Source organism: Tursiops truncatus, chromosome Y (genome assembly GCF_011762595.2).
Source record: "Tursiops truncatus isolate mTurTru1 chromosome Y, mTurTru1.mat.Y, whole genome shotgun sequence".
In the NCBI taxonomy this organism is placed as follows: Eukaryota; Metazoa; Chordata; class Mammalia; order Artiodactyla; family Delphinidae; genus Tursiops; species Tursiops truncatus.
The window spans coordinates 2725318-2741595 of record NC_133428.1 but is presented as its reverse complement, the minus strand read 5'-3'; the positions used below and the strand labels follow the sequence as shown (position 1 = coordinate 2741595).

Genomic DNA, 16278 nt, shown 5'->3' with positions numbered 1-16278 from the left:
GCTGAAGAAGAAGGGGAAAACCTTGGAAGGGAAAAAAAAGCTCTCTCCTCTGTTCTGTGAGGCGCTACGTTTAGATATTAGGATTTGTCCCTTTGACACCTGGGGGCCTCATCTCTAACAGGCTGCACACACACATGCATTCAGTCATGTTAATTGCATGACCAGTTCTAGGGTCAAGACCTAGTAGAAACCCTTTGAGTTTGTGATGGATTGGGGGACCCCAATCACCACCCCCTTACCACATTCATATTTAGTCATCTCTAAACACAGAACCCTCAAGCCCTTCTGAATAATTCTCAGGCTTCCCGCAAGCTTCTTTTATGTTCACCCCTAAAGGTTTAGTACAGAGCCTTCTTGCACAACCGTGGCTATATTACTGTTGACAGGGTAATTCCTCAGACCCAACCATACCCCACGCGCCCACTCTTCACAAACAGTGCAGGCAGGACTGTGCTGAACACCACTGGATCGACTCACTGCTCTGCACGTCTCAGAGCCCCGAGGTGCCTCTGCAGGCAGAGCCTGAACAAATGCAAAAGATTCTAGGAGAGCCCGTTGTGTGAACACGTAAGGATCAGCTTAAAAGCGTCAACTCCCTTCCAGAAGAGAAAGACACTTTTATACAGAAAAACAAGTGCCCATTGTGTGACAATGTATGCACTCACACCAGGTAGAAATCTGCCCTCAGAGAGGTCATTATGGTTGTGTCTAGAAGGTCACTGATGACTAACCTTGACAATGGCTGTAACTGAACAGTAACAACAGATGGAAGTGGGCTAAGGGATAAGCAGGAAGTGAAAACACTGTGGCTGTGAGTGTAGACGATTTTGTGCACGCGCTGAAACTGGAACAATACTGATCGACGATATGCGGCGAGCGTGTTGGAAAGCACAGAGAACGCGTTCATTTATAGATGCTCCGTTCTTAAAAAGGTTGGCGATAAGAGAGACGAAGAAGATGAAGGACGGGGACCATCCTGCAACGTGATGGAAATTACAGAGCAGACGGGGAGACTCTTATCTCTGGTCCAGAGTTCTCCAGAGACCAGAAAGAAGAAAGGACATGGGTATAGATTGTTCTGCAGGAGACATGCAAAACCAAGGAAGGTTATTCCTTGATAATGATGATTTTCTCCTTCCATGAGAAGTCTGCCCCAGGACTGGGGAGTGCTGGGATGAAGCCGACCTGATGAAAGAACAAGGGGACGAGAGAGAAGCGGGCGGGGATTAGACCGTGATGGTCTAGACAGGTGAGAATAGCAACTGAAGTTACATCGCAGGGGAGATGGAAAAGGAGTGGTGGGAAAGAACTTAGGACTCATTCCGGGCGAACAATTAATAAATGATGATTGAGGGTCCTGAAGCAGTAAATGAACCTTGATGAGTTTCACATGAATGCTGAGTGTTAGGTGCACGTTCGATATTGTTTCCACGATGTCTTTGCTTATGACGCGGGAAGCGAGACTTTTATGAGATATTTCTGCAACCACACAACTCCTCTGTCTAACAAGCCACTTGAGAATCAGCTTCCTGCATCCTGGAACGTAATGAACGTGTCAAGTCACTAGCATCATCTCTTACGCTGGAACCCTCTCACCACACTGTGAAAATTGCCCTTAAAAACTGGCCACAGGGCTTCCCTGGTGGCGCAGTGGTAGAGAGTCCGCCTGCCGATGCAGGGGACACGGGTTCGTGCCCCAGTCTGGGAAGATCCCACATGCCGCGGAGCGGCTGGGCCCGTGAGCCATGGCCGCTGAGCCTGCGCGTCCGGAGCCTGTGCTCCGCAACGGAAGAGGCCGCAGCAGTGAGAGGCCCACGTAACACACACACACACACACACACACACACACACACACAACTGGCCACAGGCCACAGAGATGTCATGCATTACTTTTCTTCTTCCCTTTTCTTCCAGCTATGATTTTTGCCCTGAGGCATGGGATTCGATTAGGAAACAGCTATTGACTAAAGCATGGGCAGACGGCAGAAGCCTGAGTCCGGTATAAAATGAGTAGTGACGTTAAAAGGGCGTACTTGGCACGGTGAGAATATGTGAAGGTGATGGATGGTGTCCTTCTTGGATGTCTGCAGCCAGCTCGTCCCATCAGGGGCTTGACAAGGTCAAGGCTACATGCAGGGAATTAGTGCAAGTATCCTGTTGGAGCACAGAGCCATTCATGTGCAAAAGGCTCGGTCTGCGTTCACCAAATGTAAAATGTATAAAAGGGAAGCAGCCCTGGAAAGAACGTTTTCATCACGTTGAATGTGTCTGGGTAATTGCATCTCATGGGGGGACTTTGGGTCACATAGACGCTGCTATTCCTGATCAAAGACAGCACACACGTGAGGTCCCTATTCTCTGCTTCCCTGACAGGTTCCCACACCCGAGTGTGACATCTTCCACACGTCAGGTGCCTGATGAGGGTTGCTGACTTAGATCTGAGTTCAAGCAGCTGTATTTCTCTGTTGGAATCCTTGACGGCTGGTTGCCTTGCTGGAAATGGTGGGGTTTTGTGTTTCCGTCAAAGAAACAATTACATTAGAAGTGTCATGGAAATCATGGGAGGTTTCCATCCCAACGATAAGATGCACTGTAGGCACCCCAGGCACAATTGTTTAAATCAGTTGTGGTTTGGTAATTAACCCAGGAACCACTTGAACCGAGAGACTGGAAGGGGACGCAGAGATCGTGTCTGAACAGTTGCCACAGTCAGCGACGCCCTGTGGAGCTTCTAGGTGAGTGACACAATTGCAACGGTGCCAAGATAGCGTAAAGACCTCAAGGAGGCGTGCGGTGTCCTTCACACGCTGAAAGAAAAGGAAGAAATCAGAACCCGTGTCTGGTGTTCTTCATCATTTCTGTTCGTGACTCACTCTGCCAAGCCCTTTGCAAAGTCTCTGGTATCCAATAAAGAAACCATGGTAGCTGTCGATGGAGGAATATTCTGGTCCCTAGTCATGTTTTCATAATTATCTCCTCCAGCTCTCCATTCTATGAATTTATTTAGTAAACAGCCTGTTCATCAATGCTTTAGCAATGAAAACACTGAATACGTCCTTAAAAAAAAAAAAAAAGAAAAGAAAATAGCATGAAGCCAAAATTCTCATTAGCTAAGGAGAATCTTTTGCAGGGCCTATCATTTTTCAAGATAGAAGGGCAACCTTTCATCTCCCTTTAAGAGATGCCAGATGTATAAAGCCCATTATCAGCCATCCTTAGATGGGCATTTCCTCTTGCTTTTATCTCAGAAATCCCCATGTTTGTACAAGTGATATTTTAAGTGTGAAAAACCTATAAATTATGCAAGATATTTTTACGGCAGGAAGAATTTAGCTGAGCACTTAAGCAGAAGTGTGACTGCTGTTTCTGCAGCCTCATGAGAGGTTTAGAAAATGAGAATTATGGTCAAGCATCAACTGTATATCTTATACCCTGTCTAGCTGCTACATTCTTTCTTTTCTGTCCAGAGTCCCAGTAGGGTAATCTATACTTCATCTTCCCATTTCCTAACCTCCCCTTCTTCACAACCTCGCATGCAGGTTTTTCTTTATCCCTCTACTTAAACTACTTCACCAAAGGAGATTCATCCATGAGAGCAGAGGGAAGAAGTTAACGTGGGAACAGTTGCAGGTTGTAGGATAAAGACAAGGACAAGGGATAGCAGCAAACCACAGGGCAAGGTCATCCCAACACATCCTACGTTCTCTCGGAAGTAGGGAGTACATTCTACTCAGAGGAAGGTAGAGGGACGACGAGGGCCTGAGTCCCCGGAGCAAAGAGAGGCGGATTTGGAACCACTACTTGGCAAGACACCGAAAAGGTCATAGATCTGTGAGGATTGCTGATGGCATGGGGGTCCTTATGAGTTAGAGGTAAATAGAGTGGTACGATACCAAGTCCCCAGAACGCTCTGCAGTTAGAGGTAGAGAAGCAAGATGGTGATTTTAGCCAGGGCTGAAGAAATTATGGGGCAGAGGAAACAGACAAATGTGGATTACAGGAACTGACAGGCTTGGGAGCAGAACCTAACAGAAGGGAATACACTTTCCATGGTAAGTGGGAGGGCGGGTTGGGCAGCAAGGCTAACCTGGACCAGTCAGAGAGTAGATATACAAATGAGCCCAAAATTCCTCAGCAAGGGAGATGAACTATTTTTCCTGGAAGAAAACTCGAGGAGAAATGATGAGTGTGATAAGTGCCTGTGCAAGAGATGCAATGGGTTATAGCTCTTTTATTTTATTTTATTTATTTTTATTTTCTTGGTACGCGGGCCTCTCACTGCTGTGGCCTCTCCCGTTGCGGAGCACAGGCTCCAGACGCGCAGGCTCAGTGGCCATGGCTCACGGGCCCAGCCGCTCCGCGGCATGTGGGATCTTCCCGGACCGGGGCACGAACCCGCGTCCCCTGCATCAGCAGACGGACTCTCAACCACTGCGCCACCAGGGTAGTCCAGCTATTTTATTTTGATGTATGAGTTCCAAAGGCTGAACAAGGTTATACAGGAAATGGCAGACCTTCAAAATGAGACACATCCATTTGAATGAACAATGGGGATTCATGTCATTCGGCAGGAAAACAATGTCAGCTGATGCACGTATGCCTATTAATCCCCAAATTATAAATTTTAAATTTCAGTAAGCAGTAAGTTCTGACCTGATGAAAGGCAGGACCTGTTTTTTTGTTTGTTTTTTTACTTTCTTTTTTTTTTTTTTAACATCTTTATTGGAGTATAATTGCTCTACAATGGTGGGTTAGTTTCTGCTGTACAACAAAGTGAATCAGCTATACGTATACATATATCCCCACATCTCCTCCCTCTTGCGTCTCCCTCCCACCCTCCCTATCCCACCCCTCTAGGTGGTCACAAAGCACCAAGCTGACCTCCCTGTGCTATGCGGCTGCTTCCCACGAGCTATCTATTTTACATTTGGTAGCGTATATATGTCCATGACACTCTCTCACTTCGACAGGACCTGTCTGGAACAAGTGAGGTCATATGACTTTCTTTTCTGAGTTCCATGTACCAGCCTTTGACCCAATTTAATCCCTCTCCCATGACATCCAACACTTCCACCATTGAGTTGTCTCAGTTAGATAAGAAGCTGTCAATTCCCAAGATGGATACCTTTTTTACGTTCTAGGAGAGACTCTCTGTGGATAATTAAGAGCTGTTTTCTCTGGTGCTGAGACGGATTTACTGAGAGGCACGTTTTCACAGGAACGGCTTTAGTAAATAATTGTGTCAATTTAAAGATGGCCAAGACCACACACTAAGCTCTCAGAGAAACACCTGTCTTGAAAAAACTCAGTGTCAAGCCACCTCGGTTAGTCATGAGACAACAGCAAACACTGCAAACGAGCTCATCGTTTGCTTGGCTAGCAGCCATGGCGGACATTTCGGAACGCATCCTTCAAACAGTCGAGGTGAAATGACATGATGTGCCGCGGGAGAGTGAGACAAAGACCTGCCATGGATTTTCTACCACGTTGTGAATCAACTCCCACAGAGCGAAGGGAGACTCACGACCAAAATTCTAGAGGCGTGTCCGTCTCCGTGGATGGAAGCTGAGCCTTCAGGAAGCCACTGGCTCTGGGTCAGACCAAGGCTGGATGAGACGGTAGCCAGATGATGACAGCGGCTCTGGGCAAAGTTGCTGGGAAGCTGCACCACGCAGGTACCTGTGGGGCGCGTGGCAGAGGCATGATGAAATGCTGCATCCGGCAGTATGACACGGACGCGAACTGCAGTGAGGAAAGAGCTACGGATGAGTGAAGCCGCAGGGTTGTTGCAATCGTAGCTCAAGCGGCCGGCCTCAAAGGGAAGCGTCACACAGCGATTCCAAGCAGCGGGCTCTGTCCTGAAAAAGGCGTTCGCAACTGCTACTCCGAGGACAGATGACATGGGATGTGAGCCTTGCTCTTGTCTGCGAGTGTCCTACTCAGACAGAAGTTCTGACACACACGTCCTCCCTGACTCTGGAGGGTAATTTTACAGACACACATATCAACTGACTGGAGCCAAAGATCCGCTCGTTCTCTCGTGAGCTGTGTCATTGGGTTGATTCCAGATTTGGGGGTTTCCCATGTCATGAGTCTAACGATATGTTTCAGAAGCCCTATGTACGTACTGGGAGTTAACATCAATGCAATGTTTTCTTTTCTTTTTTCTTTTCTATTTTATATTTAATAAAAAAATATTTTTTATTTATTTTTTATTTTATTTTTTATTATTTATTTCTTTTATTTTTTATTTATTTCCTTACATTTTTTTCCCCCAGCCCAAACTCTTTTGTTTTCACCATCATGCCATGAATTCATAGGGAATAGATTCTAACAGATCAGACTTATTATATAGTTGGTTCTCACAAAATGCTCTCCTCTGCATAGAACATGGGTTTTCAACTTCGGCACTGTTGACGTTTGGGACCAGATAATTCTTTTTTTGTAGGGAGGTGTCCTGTATAAGAGGGCTAGCAACACTTACCCACCGGTAACAGCTGCTAGCACCTCCTCTGCCCTCTCTCCAGGTGTGATGACCAAAAATGACTCCAGATATTGCCAGATGTCCCCTGAGGATACAACTGTGCCCAGCTGAGACCCACCAGCATGGAGTGTGTTGACATTTAAGTCCCTAGGTGATTCTGTCTTTTGCTTTTCTCTTTTTTTTCTGATCAATTCCTTTCATACGCTTCCAGACACTCCCCTCAGCTCCAAGAGAGCTTAATATGCAAAATGCACACACACGACTACCGTTGGCGTACCAAGTGGCCTTCACTGCTTTGTTGACAACGGTGCTGCCCGCAAGTTCCGTGGCGTCGTGGATGATTCCCGTGTTGCCATGGCAACGTGGGGCACTTCTTGCCGAGCGGCCTGCATGCCCTTGGCGTCCACAATAGCACCCTGGTCGTCCATTCAGAAGGAAGTGGCCAGAAACACAGTGTGGTGTTGGCAGAAGCTCCCGTCTCCTTGATCCTTTTGTGTTGCTCCATACTCTTTACTGATATTCATTTACGTGTTTTAGGGGAATTACTGGAGGTTGGTGCATCTAACTGCCAGGCCATGTGACATTCCTACGAAGTGTTTTCAGAGCACCAGCCAGACGGGTTCCATGTCAAGGAACTTTTCTATCTTGGCAGAGAGAACAGTCAAACTTGCTCATCTGTGCTTCCTGCTACCCACTGGAAGTAAGTGTATTCCACTCCCGTCTGTCAGCCAATCCCTGGGTCGAATGTGACGAAGCGACTGTTTCTTCTGAGTCCTGGAGGTTCTCCCCAACATCATCCTCCTGTGGTTTTAATCGTCCTGAAGACCCATAAGCGCTAGGAAGGAAGGTAAGAAAGGTGGTGTCTCGTGGGTTCACGCTGACTTGAAGAGGAACCCTCAGCCCTTGAATAAGGTAGATCTGACATGACCAGTTTGCCAAGACTCCAGCAGACACATCCTTCCTGTTAAACTGTAGACCTTGCTAAATCCTGAGCATGGGAGTCCCAAGAATCTACTTTGGCAGAGACAAAGCCCATCCCACTTGCAGCCTGGGGGAAGTTCTACATTCAGATGACCGTGGGTTCCATGTTGACTCCTGGATCACTCTAAACTTATACCGAGGCAAAGTCAGGAAAGACCCTTTCTGCAAAGCCGTGGGTTGGAAACCAGTCCCTGTTTTCAAAGTCATGTAAGCTTTTCCCTTGCGGCAGGCGCACTTCATGGGCAAAATGATGTTCTTACTCTGCTTTTCTTACAGTTGTTCTCCCTTATTTTTAGCACAGAGATTCTACTACCTGTGGGGCATTCCTTTTTAAAAAGGACATTTCAGCATCGCAAAAAGAGGCATGAGTACAGTTCCCACTGGGCACAGAGTAATGACGGAAGATCATTAACCGATGGGACTTAAATATATCTGAAAGGAGCCATGGGGTTGAGGAAGGGTTTGACGCACACTGTAAAGTCGTGGAGTATCAAGTTCTTATATGGCGTGGATGACAAAAGCCACAGTAGAACTGGGTCCTGGTCCCACTGCCAACCAGCTGTGTGACCGAGGGTAAGTTAGTCTTTCTTTCCAGGACTTGGCGCTTTCATTTCAAGAACGGTGTTCATTTTATGTATCACCTTGACTGGGCTAAGGGATTCCAGAGGGCTGGTGAGACATTGCTTTCGGGCGTGCCTGTGAGGGTGTTTAGAAGAGATTAGACTGATTAAAGCAGATGGCCCTCCCCAACGTGGGTGGGCCTCATCCAATCCACTGAGGACACGAATAGGACAAAAAGGCAGAGGGAGGGCAACTTCCCTCCCTCTGCTTGAGCCCGGACATCCTCTTACTCTTGCCCTCAGGAACTCTCACGTCTGTTTCTCAGGCCTTGGGACTCGGACTGAATGACGACACTGGCTTTCCTGGTGTCTCAGTTAGTTCAGGCTGCTGCAACGGATTGCCACAAACTGGGTGGCTTACGAACAAGAAGAACTTCTCTCTCACAGCTCTGGGAAGTTCAAGATCAAGACCATGCCGGCATGGGTGAGCTGTGGTGAGGGGCCTCTTCCTAGTTTATAGTCTGTGTGTCCTTGCTGTGCCCTGCCTGGTGGAAGGGGTGAGGGAAATCTCTGGGGTCACTTTTATAAGGATGCTAATCCCATTCCTGGGGGATCCACCCTCATTACCTCAGCACTGCCCAAAGGCCGCACCTCCTAATACCATCACACCGGGGATTAGGATTTCAGCATAGGAATTTGGGGAGGACACAAACACTCATGCCATGGCACCTGGTTCTCCAGCTTGCAGAGATTATGGGACTTCTTGGTTACCATAACTGCATGAGCCAATTGCTATAACAAATGTCTCTCTCCCCGAACCGTGATTAATACAGATGGTGTAAAATCAGTGCTGACACCCCATGCTTCTTTCGACAGTTCAGTGAGATAGTTCTTGTAAAGTTCATAGGAAGTCCAAGCATGTGATAGGGGTTGAACTCGTGCATTATTCCTGCAGGGCCCTATCCCTTCCTTCTTCGCGCCCTCTCCCCTACCATGGCGTAAAAGACAAGGGGCTGAGCCCCTCTGTGGGGACCTACAATGCATGGTTTTCTTAACAAGCAACACGCAAACTGTGTAGCCATTATCTGGCTCCACCAAAAGCCTGGACTCCCAGCATCCCTCCTCATTTGCAACCTTCTTGACATGGTTTTCTGGCACCATCATGAACATACCCTATTTCCTTCGTTTATGGCCGCACCTCAACTCTTAATGCTGACAGTGCAATGAAGCCTGAGCTGCTCTTGATTATAGGTCCCTGGAGGTTGTAGCAGAGGGTGTGATTGCACAGGGCAGCTGCCTTGTCCATCTCCCCCATCCCTGCATTTCTTTCTTTCTTTTCTTTTTAATTGAAGATTAAAAAGAAGATAGATAGATTTAGAAGATAGACAGATATAGATTTCATTTGTATCATATTTTAATTGAGGTATAGTTCATTTATGATGTTGTGTTTAATTTCTGTTGTACAGAAAGTGCTTCAGTTATACACATATACATTCTTTTTAAAAATATATTCTTGTCCATGACGGTTTATCACAGGATATTGAGTATACTCCCTGTGCTCTACAGTAGGGCCTTGCTGTTTACCCATCTTATAGATAAAAGCTTACATCTAATTGATACAGCCACTGTGGAGAACAGTATGGAGGTTCCTTAAAAAACTACAAACAGAACTACCATATGACCCAGCAATCCCACTACTGGGCATATACCCTGAGAAAACCAGAATTCAAAAAGAGTCATGTACCACAATGTTCATTGCAGCTCTATTTACAGTAGCCCGGAGATGAAAACAACCTAAGTGCCCATCATCGGATGAATGGATAAAGAAGATGTGGCACATATATACAATGGAATATTACTCAGCCATAAAAAGAAACGAAATTGAGCTATTTGTAATGAGGTGGATGGACCTAGAGTCTGTCATACAGAGTGAAGTAAGTCAGAAAGAGAGAGACAAATACCGTATGCTAACACATATATATAGAATTTAAGAAAAAAAAATGTCATGAAGAACCTAGGGGTAAGACAGGAATAAAGACACAGACCTACTAGATAATGGACTTGAGGATATGGGGAGGGGGAAGGGTAAGCTGTGACAAAGCGAGAGAGAGGCATGGACATATATATACTACCAAACGTAAGGTAGATAGCTAGTGGGAAGCAGCCGCATAGCACAGGGAGATCAGCTCGGTGCTTTGTGACCGCCTGGAGGGGTGGGATAGGGATGGTGGGAGGGAGGGAGATGCAAGAGGGAAGAGATATGGGAATATATGTATATATATAACTGATTCATTTTGTTGTAAAGCAGAAACTAACACACCATTGTAAAGCAATTATACTCCAATAAAGGTGTTAAAAAAAAAAAAAAAGCTTACATTTGCTGACCCCAATCTCCCACTCCATCCCTCTCCCAAGCCCCTCCCCCTTGGCAACCACAAGTCTCTTTTCTATGTCCATGAGTCTGTTTCTGTTTCATAGATAGATTCATTTGTATCATATTTTAAATTCCACATATATGTGACATCACATGGTATTTGTCTTGCTGACTTCCTTCGCTCAGTATGACAATCTCTAGGTCCACCCGTGTTGCTGCAAATGGCATTATTTCATTCTTTTTTATGGCTAAGTAATATTCCATTGTGTATATGTACCACATCTTCTTTATCCATTCATCTGTTGACAGACATTTAGGTTGCATGCATGTCTTGGCTATTGTAAACAGTGCTGCTATGAACACAGGGATGCATGTATCTTTTTGAATTAGAGTTTTGTCCAGATATATGCCCAGGAGTGCATCCCTGCATTTCCAGTCCTTGGAACAGTGTCTGCTGCAAAGCAGGTCCTCAGGAAACATTTGCCATGGAAACAACTAGCTATGCCACTTGACTAGATAACTTCTGAATGTCCCAGGTACACCTGCCTGGACTGTGAGTCTATATTCTTTTCTTTTTTTTTTTGTGGTACGCGGGCCTCTCACTGTCGTGGCCTCTCCCGTTGCAGAGCACAGGCTCCGGATGCGCAGGCTCAGCGGCCATGGGTCACGGGCCCAGCCGCTCCACGGCATGTGGGATCTTCCCAGACCGGGGCACGAACCCGCGTCCCCTGCATCGGCAGGCGGACTCTCAACCACTGCACCGCCAGGGAAGCCCTGTGGGTCTATATTCTGATTGGATGTTAAAAATATTCTAAGAGGACTTCCCCTAGGGGAGCAGGATTGAGATGCAGATGGATTTGGAATAGAGGAAGGCCACACAGCAAAGAAGGGAAGCTACTTAAAGCCATTCTTCCTCCCCCTCGGATAAGGGAATCGTGGCCCAACGAACTTTACAGGGGTCAGTGCACGTTAAGCAGAAATGTATTTTTAACCATATTTGACATGGTTAAATTTTCTGTTGAAAACATCATGGTCACAACATTGAGGAATCTCTTGGTCCCTAAAATGTTAAAATTAAATCAGTGGTGTTGGAAAGCATAGTTCCAATATAATGAATATGTTTAATATTTTTCCCCATTGGGCTCAGAATAGAACTTTGAAAAATGTCATACCTGAGAAAGATTGTTGGGAGAGAGAGGGGAAAACAGGAAAAGAATGAGTAAGGAAATGAATGAAGGATGTCCTCAAAATAGATGACAAACATCCCTGATAGAAGAAAACAAATGATGGAGAAAGGAAATAAATTTCAAAATATGGAAAATGAATCCTTAAAATGCCAGGAGAAAGAACCAGCTTGAGAATAATTTTTAGAAGAACATTTTTCAAAGTAACGTTACTTATTACAAGAATAATGCTCACTCATTGTAAAGCATTTAGCAAAAACAGAAAAGCGTACAAAGGGAATAAAAATCATTCAAAGGCCACCCTACAGAGAAAAGCATTTTAATATTTTTGGGTATTTCTTTCAAGTCCTTTTTATTATTCTAAAAATGGTTTTAGATCCTACCTGTTTTCCAATTGATATTATGTTGTGAGTGTTTTCTCATGTAAAATTGCATTTGAAAACATGATTTTATTTAAGGGGAGAACAAACTGAAACCCAAGGGAATATTGACCAGCATGTTTTTTGTGCAGTTCACAAGCTAAGAGTGGTTTTTACCTTGAAATGAAAGAGCTGAAAAAATAAAAATGATATTTCACAACACATGAAAAGGATATGAAATTCAGATTTCAGTGTCTATAAATGAAATTTTATTGGAACACGGCCTGCCCATCCCTTTCCACCTTGACTATGATGGCTTTTGACCCATAAGGGCAGTTGAGTAACTGTGATGGAGACTGTATGATCCTTAAAGCCTGAAGTATTTACTATTTGGCTTCTTACAGAAAAGGTTCACTGACCCCTGAGCTACATAATTACATAACCTCTGCATATATCGTAATTCATATGTTTTATCATATTTACATCTTTTGTAATGAAATGTTCCTTATTATTGAGCACTGTGGAATTTTTCCTTGCTATTTCAGGGAACACTGTTGTGAATTTTCTTGACTTAAATTATGGTGGACGCCTCTGAATATTTTTCTGGGTAATTAATTATGGATCAAAGGTCATGGATATTTTTATACCTCTTGATGTACTGTCCTCCAGAAAGGCAGAGAGAGTACATCCTGTTTCATGCCAAGGATGCTTACAAGAAACGGCAGCTCTGAACTGGCACCATGGTGTTTCCTTACGTGGAGGTTTATCATCTCCAACCACTGCAGAACTAGGAAATTATTGGCTGGTGTCTTCCTCTCTCTAGAATCCTTTCAACGCTTTCTCCTGTTGCTGGTAGTTGGTAGCTAGAAAATGATCCCCATCCACCTGTTGCACGCACACGGAGTGCAGCAAAACTTTCATCTTTACACACAACAGACACTTTGGCCAGTAAAACAGGCAGTCAAACGACGCAGGCATCAGAAAGTAGGGCAGTAACCACAGAGAGATCCCTGCTACGGCAACGGAACAGACAGACTGATGAGGCGAACTGCTCACGGAGCAGAATGCAAGGCAGATGGTTCCCCATCGTGGGCTGGGCGGCTAGAATTATAAGCAATTATAAAGAATTCAAATTTCAGTGCACAGCAGACATTTCCACTCTATCCACAGAGCGTCTGAAACAAAGGCAAGGCTGGATACCATCATGGTTTGGGTTGTTAATTTCACGGGGGGGAATAGTGTATCAGCCATTGGTCTTATTCCCGTTAGTTGCCCATTTTTCTAACGGGGAGTTCACTGTTTTTGTATGGATTTGAGAGACCTTTCTATATTTTAAGATAATAGATGCTTCTCTTCTAAATTCAATTTATGCAGGATTTCTATGCATTTTCAATGGGTTTTTGATGTGTGTGACTTGTAAATGGAAATCATCGGATTAAGCAGGGTTAAACAAGGCTGTTTAAAGCAAGACTTCTCAAAGCCTTTAATATGATATGGTGAATTGTGAATCAGCAAGTGAGGAATTAAAATGAGGCTTTTGCCAAAATTATTGACTATGGGCAACTGTGTTTATCACCCGTCTTTCAGAATATGCTTTAATCTGTTTTGTGCTGAAAATTTGGAATCTGTGGCAGGAAGCAGGAAATGTACGAGAAATATTCTAAAAGAGACTAAATACTATTGAAAAACAACTAGCATTAATTACAGATTCCATAAAATGGCTAAATACAATATAAATAACAATAAAACAAGTTTTCCTATGTATTAAAAAAAACAAACTAATTTTAAGATATTACCTGAAAAGGCCCCACCCCAACAGCAAAACACACAAACAAAATCTAGAAATAAACTTAATAAGAAATATGTAAAAGCTATCTAGAAAATCATAAAACTTTACTAAGGATGAAATGAGACTTGTAGAAACAGACCAAAGAGCACGTTCCAGGATTTCAAATATAAACATTTTAATTATGCCCATTTTCCCCAAATATATTGCAGATTTATATGACAATAAAAATCCTTAATGGATATTTTTAGGACCTTGTAAGTTTTTTGCCCAAAAGTGATCTGAAATAATTAGTAAGTGATCCAATCTGTGAAAGCTTTAAAGAATTAGTAAGAGAAAACTAAGGTCAGATAGCAAAATATTTTATGTATAAGGAACATAGAAGATTCACACAGATGTAGCCAAGAGATACCAGAATCCCTCTTTGTGCATACTCTGTGAGCTGTATCTCCCAATTAGAGACACCATAATGGACACAGTCCCTGAAGGACAAGAGACAGAGGGTGAGGCTGAAAAAACCTTGAAGAAATAACGGCCGAAAGCTTCTCTAGTTTGACAAGAGATGTAAACCTACAAATTCAAGAAGCTGAATGAATACCAAAGAGGATAACCCCCCCAAAATCCATGCCAAGATACATCTTAATAAACTCCTGAAAGCCAAACACAGAGAAAAATCTTGAAAGCAGCCACAAAAAACAACACCTTACCTACAGGGGGAAAAATTCAAAGACAGCAGATCTCTCATCAGAAGCCACGGAGACCACTTGGAAGTGGCACAATATCTTTTGGATGCTGAAAAATCCTTCAGGAATGAAAGGGAAATTAAGACATTCTCAGATGAAGAATATCTAAGAGAATACATCCACAGCAAACCTACACTAAAGTGCTACAGAAATTTTCTAAATAGAAGGGAAATGATAAAAGAAGAAATACTGGAACATCACGGAGGAAAAACAACAATATGCAAAAATTTGGATGCTTATTTTCCCCTTTTGAGTTTTCTAAATTACACTTGAGGGTTGAAGCAAAAATTAGAACATTGTCTCATGTGGTTCTAAGTGTTTGATGAAAAAATGCACAATATAATTATAATATAAATGGGTGAAGGGAAAGAGAGATAAGACTTCTACAGTTCACTAAAACTGGTAAATGGTGACATCAGTATACTGTGATAGTTATGAATTTGTAATATAATACCTGGAAAAACCACTGAAAAATTATATAGAGAGATACTCTAAAAACGCTACAGATAAACCAAAATGGGATTCCAAATAACATTCAAGCAATCCACGGGAAGGCAGAAAAAATAATATAGAAAAATGAAAAACAGAGGTAACAAAAAGGTAGCATAATTTAGCCCTAACATATAAAAAATTATATTAAATGTAAATGGTCTAAATATTCCCATTAAAAGGCAAAGATTGATATCCATTCATGTTAAATACTCTGAAAAGGCTGAGATTCTTTGGGGGCTGGGTGGCCGGGGCTAAGAGGAGGAACCCGAGCCCTGCGGAGCTCCCGGCGGCCCGGCCCCAAGGCACTGCGGCCGCACCGCGCGGCCCTGCCTGCGCACGCCATGAACACCATCATCTTCAACAAGCTCAGCAGCGCCGTGCTTTTTGAGGACCACGGGGCTCCGGAGCGGGAGTGGGGCGGCAGGCCCTACGGTGGCATTCTGGACAGTACGCATGCTCTCCCCGAGGTGGGCATTACGGACGGCACGCCCCTCAAGGACAACCTGGGCCTGAGACACCGGAGGACCGGGGCCCGCCAGAATGGCGGGAAGGTGAGGCACAAGCGGCAGGCCCTGCAGGACATGGTGCGGCCCCTCAAGCTGTGGCTGCACAAGCACCGCGACAATCCGTACCCCACGAAGACGGAGAAGATTCTCCTGGCGCTCGGCTCGCAGATGACGCTAGTGCAGGTGTCAAATTGGTTTGCTAATGCAAGACGTCAGCTTAAGAATACTGTTCGACAGCCAGATTTAAGCTGGGTCTTAAGAATAAAGTTGTACAATAAGTAGGTTCAAGGAAACGCTGAGCGGCTGAGTGTAAGCAGTGATGACTCATGTTCTGAAGATGGAGAAAATCCTCCACGAAACCCCATGAATGAAGAAGGCTATAATAGTCCAGTCCACCATCCTGTGATTAAAAGTGAGAGCTCAGTCATAAAAGCTGGAGTGAGGCCAGAGTCATGGGCCAATGAGGATTACGTATCGCCCCCAAAATACAAGAGCAGCTTGTTGAATCGTTACCTTAACGACTCTTTGAGACATGTCATGGTCACAAATGCTGCCATGATGGGAAAGACAAGGCAGAGAAACCATTCAGAATCTTTTAGTTCCAATGAATTTGAGGAGGAATTGGTATCACCCTCATCGTCAGAAACCAAAGGCAATTTCGTCTATCGCACAGACAGCTCTCAGAGGACCCAGGTATTAAGGTGGTAAAGTTACTTTTTCAAGCTGCAGCAGCCTTCTTCACCTGGTTTGCTGGCACACCTGTGGCTTTGGAGATGCCTCTGGCTTTGTCACGTGGCTGGGTTTCGGAA

The 16278-nt window shown here is 44.5% G+C and overlaps 1 protein-coding gene and 1 pseudogene across 1 annotated transcript in view; one reads left to right on the top strand and one right to left on the bottom strand.

Annotated features, from left to right (window-relative positions):
* Positions 1-16278, bottom strand: part of LOC117307483 (pseudouridine-5'-phosphatase-like) — a 452112-nt gene that overhangs the window by 145531 nt on the left and 290303 nt on the right. The window lies entirely within an intron of this gene.
* LOC117310574 (homeobox protein Mohawk pseudogene) lies at positions 15305-16177 on the top strand (annotated as a pseudogene).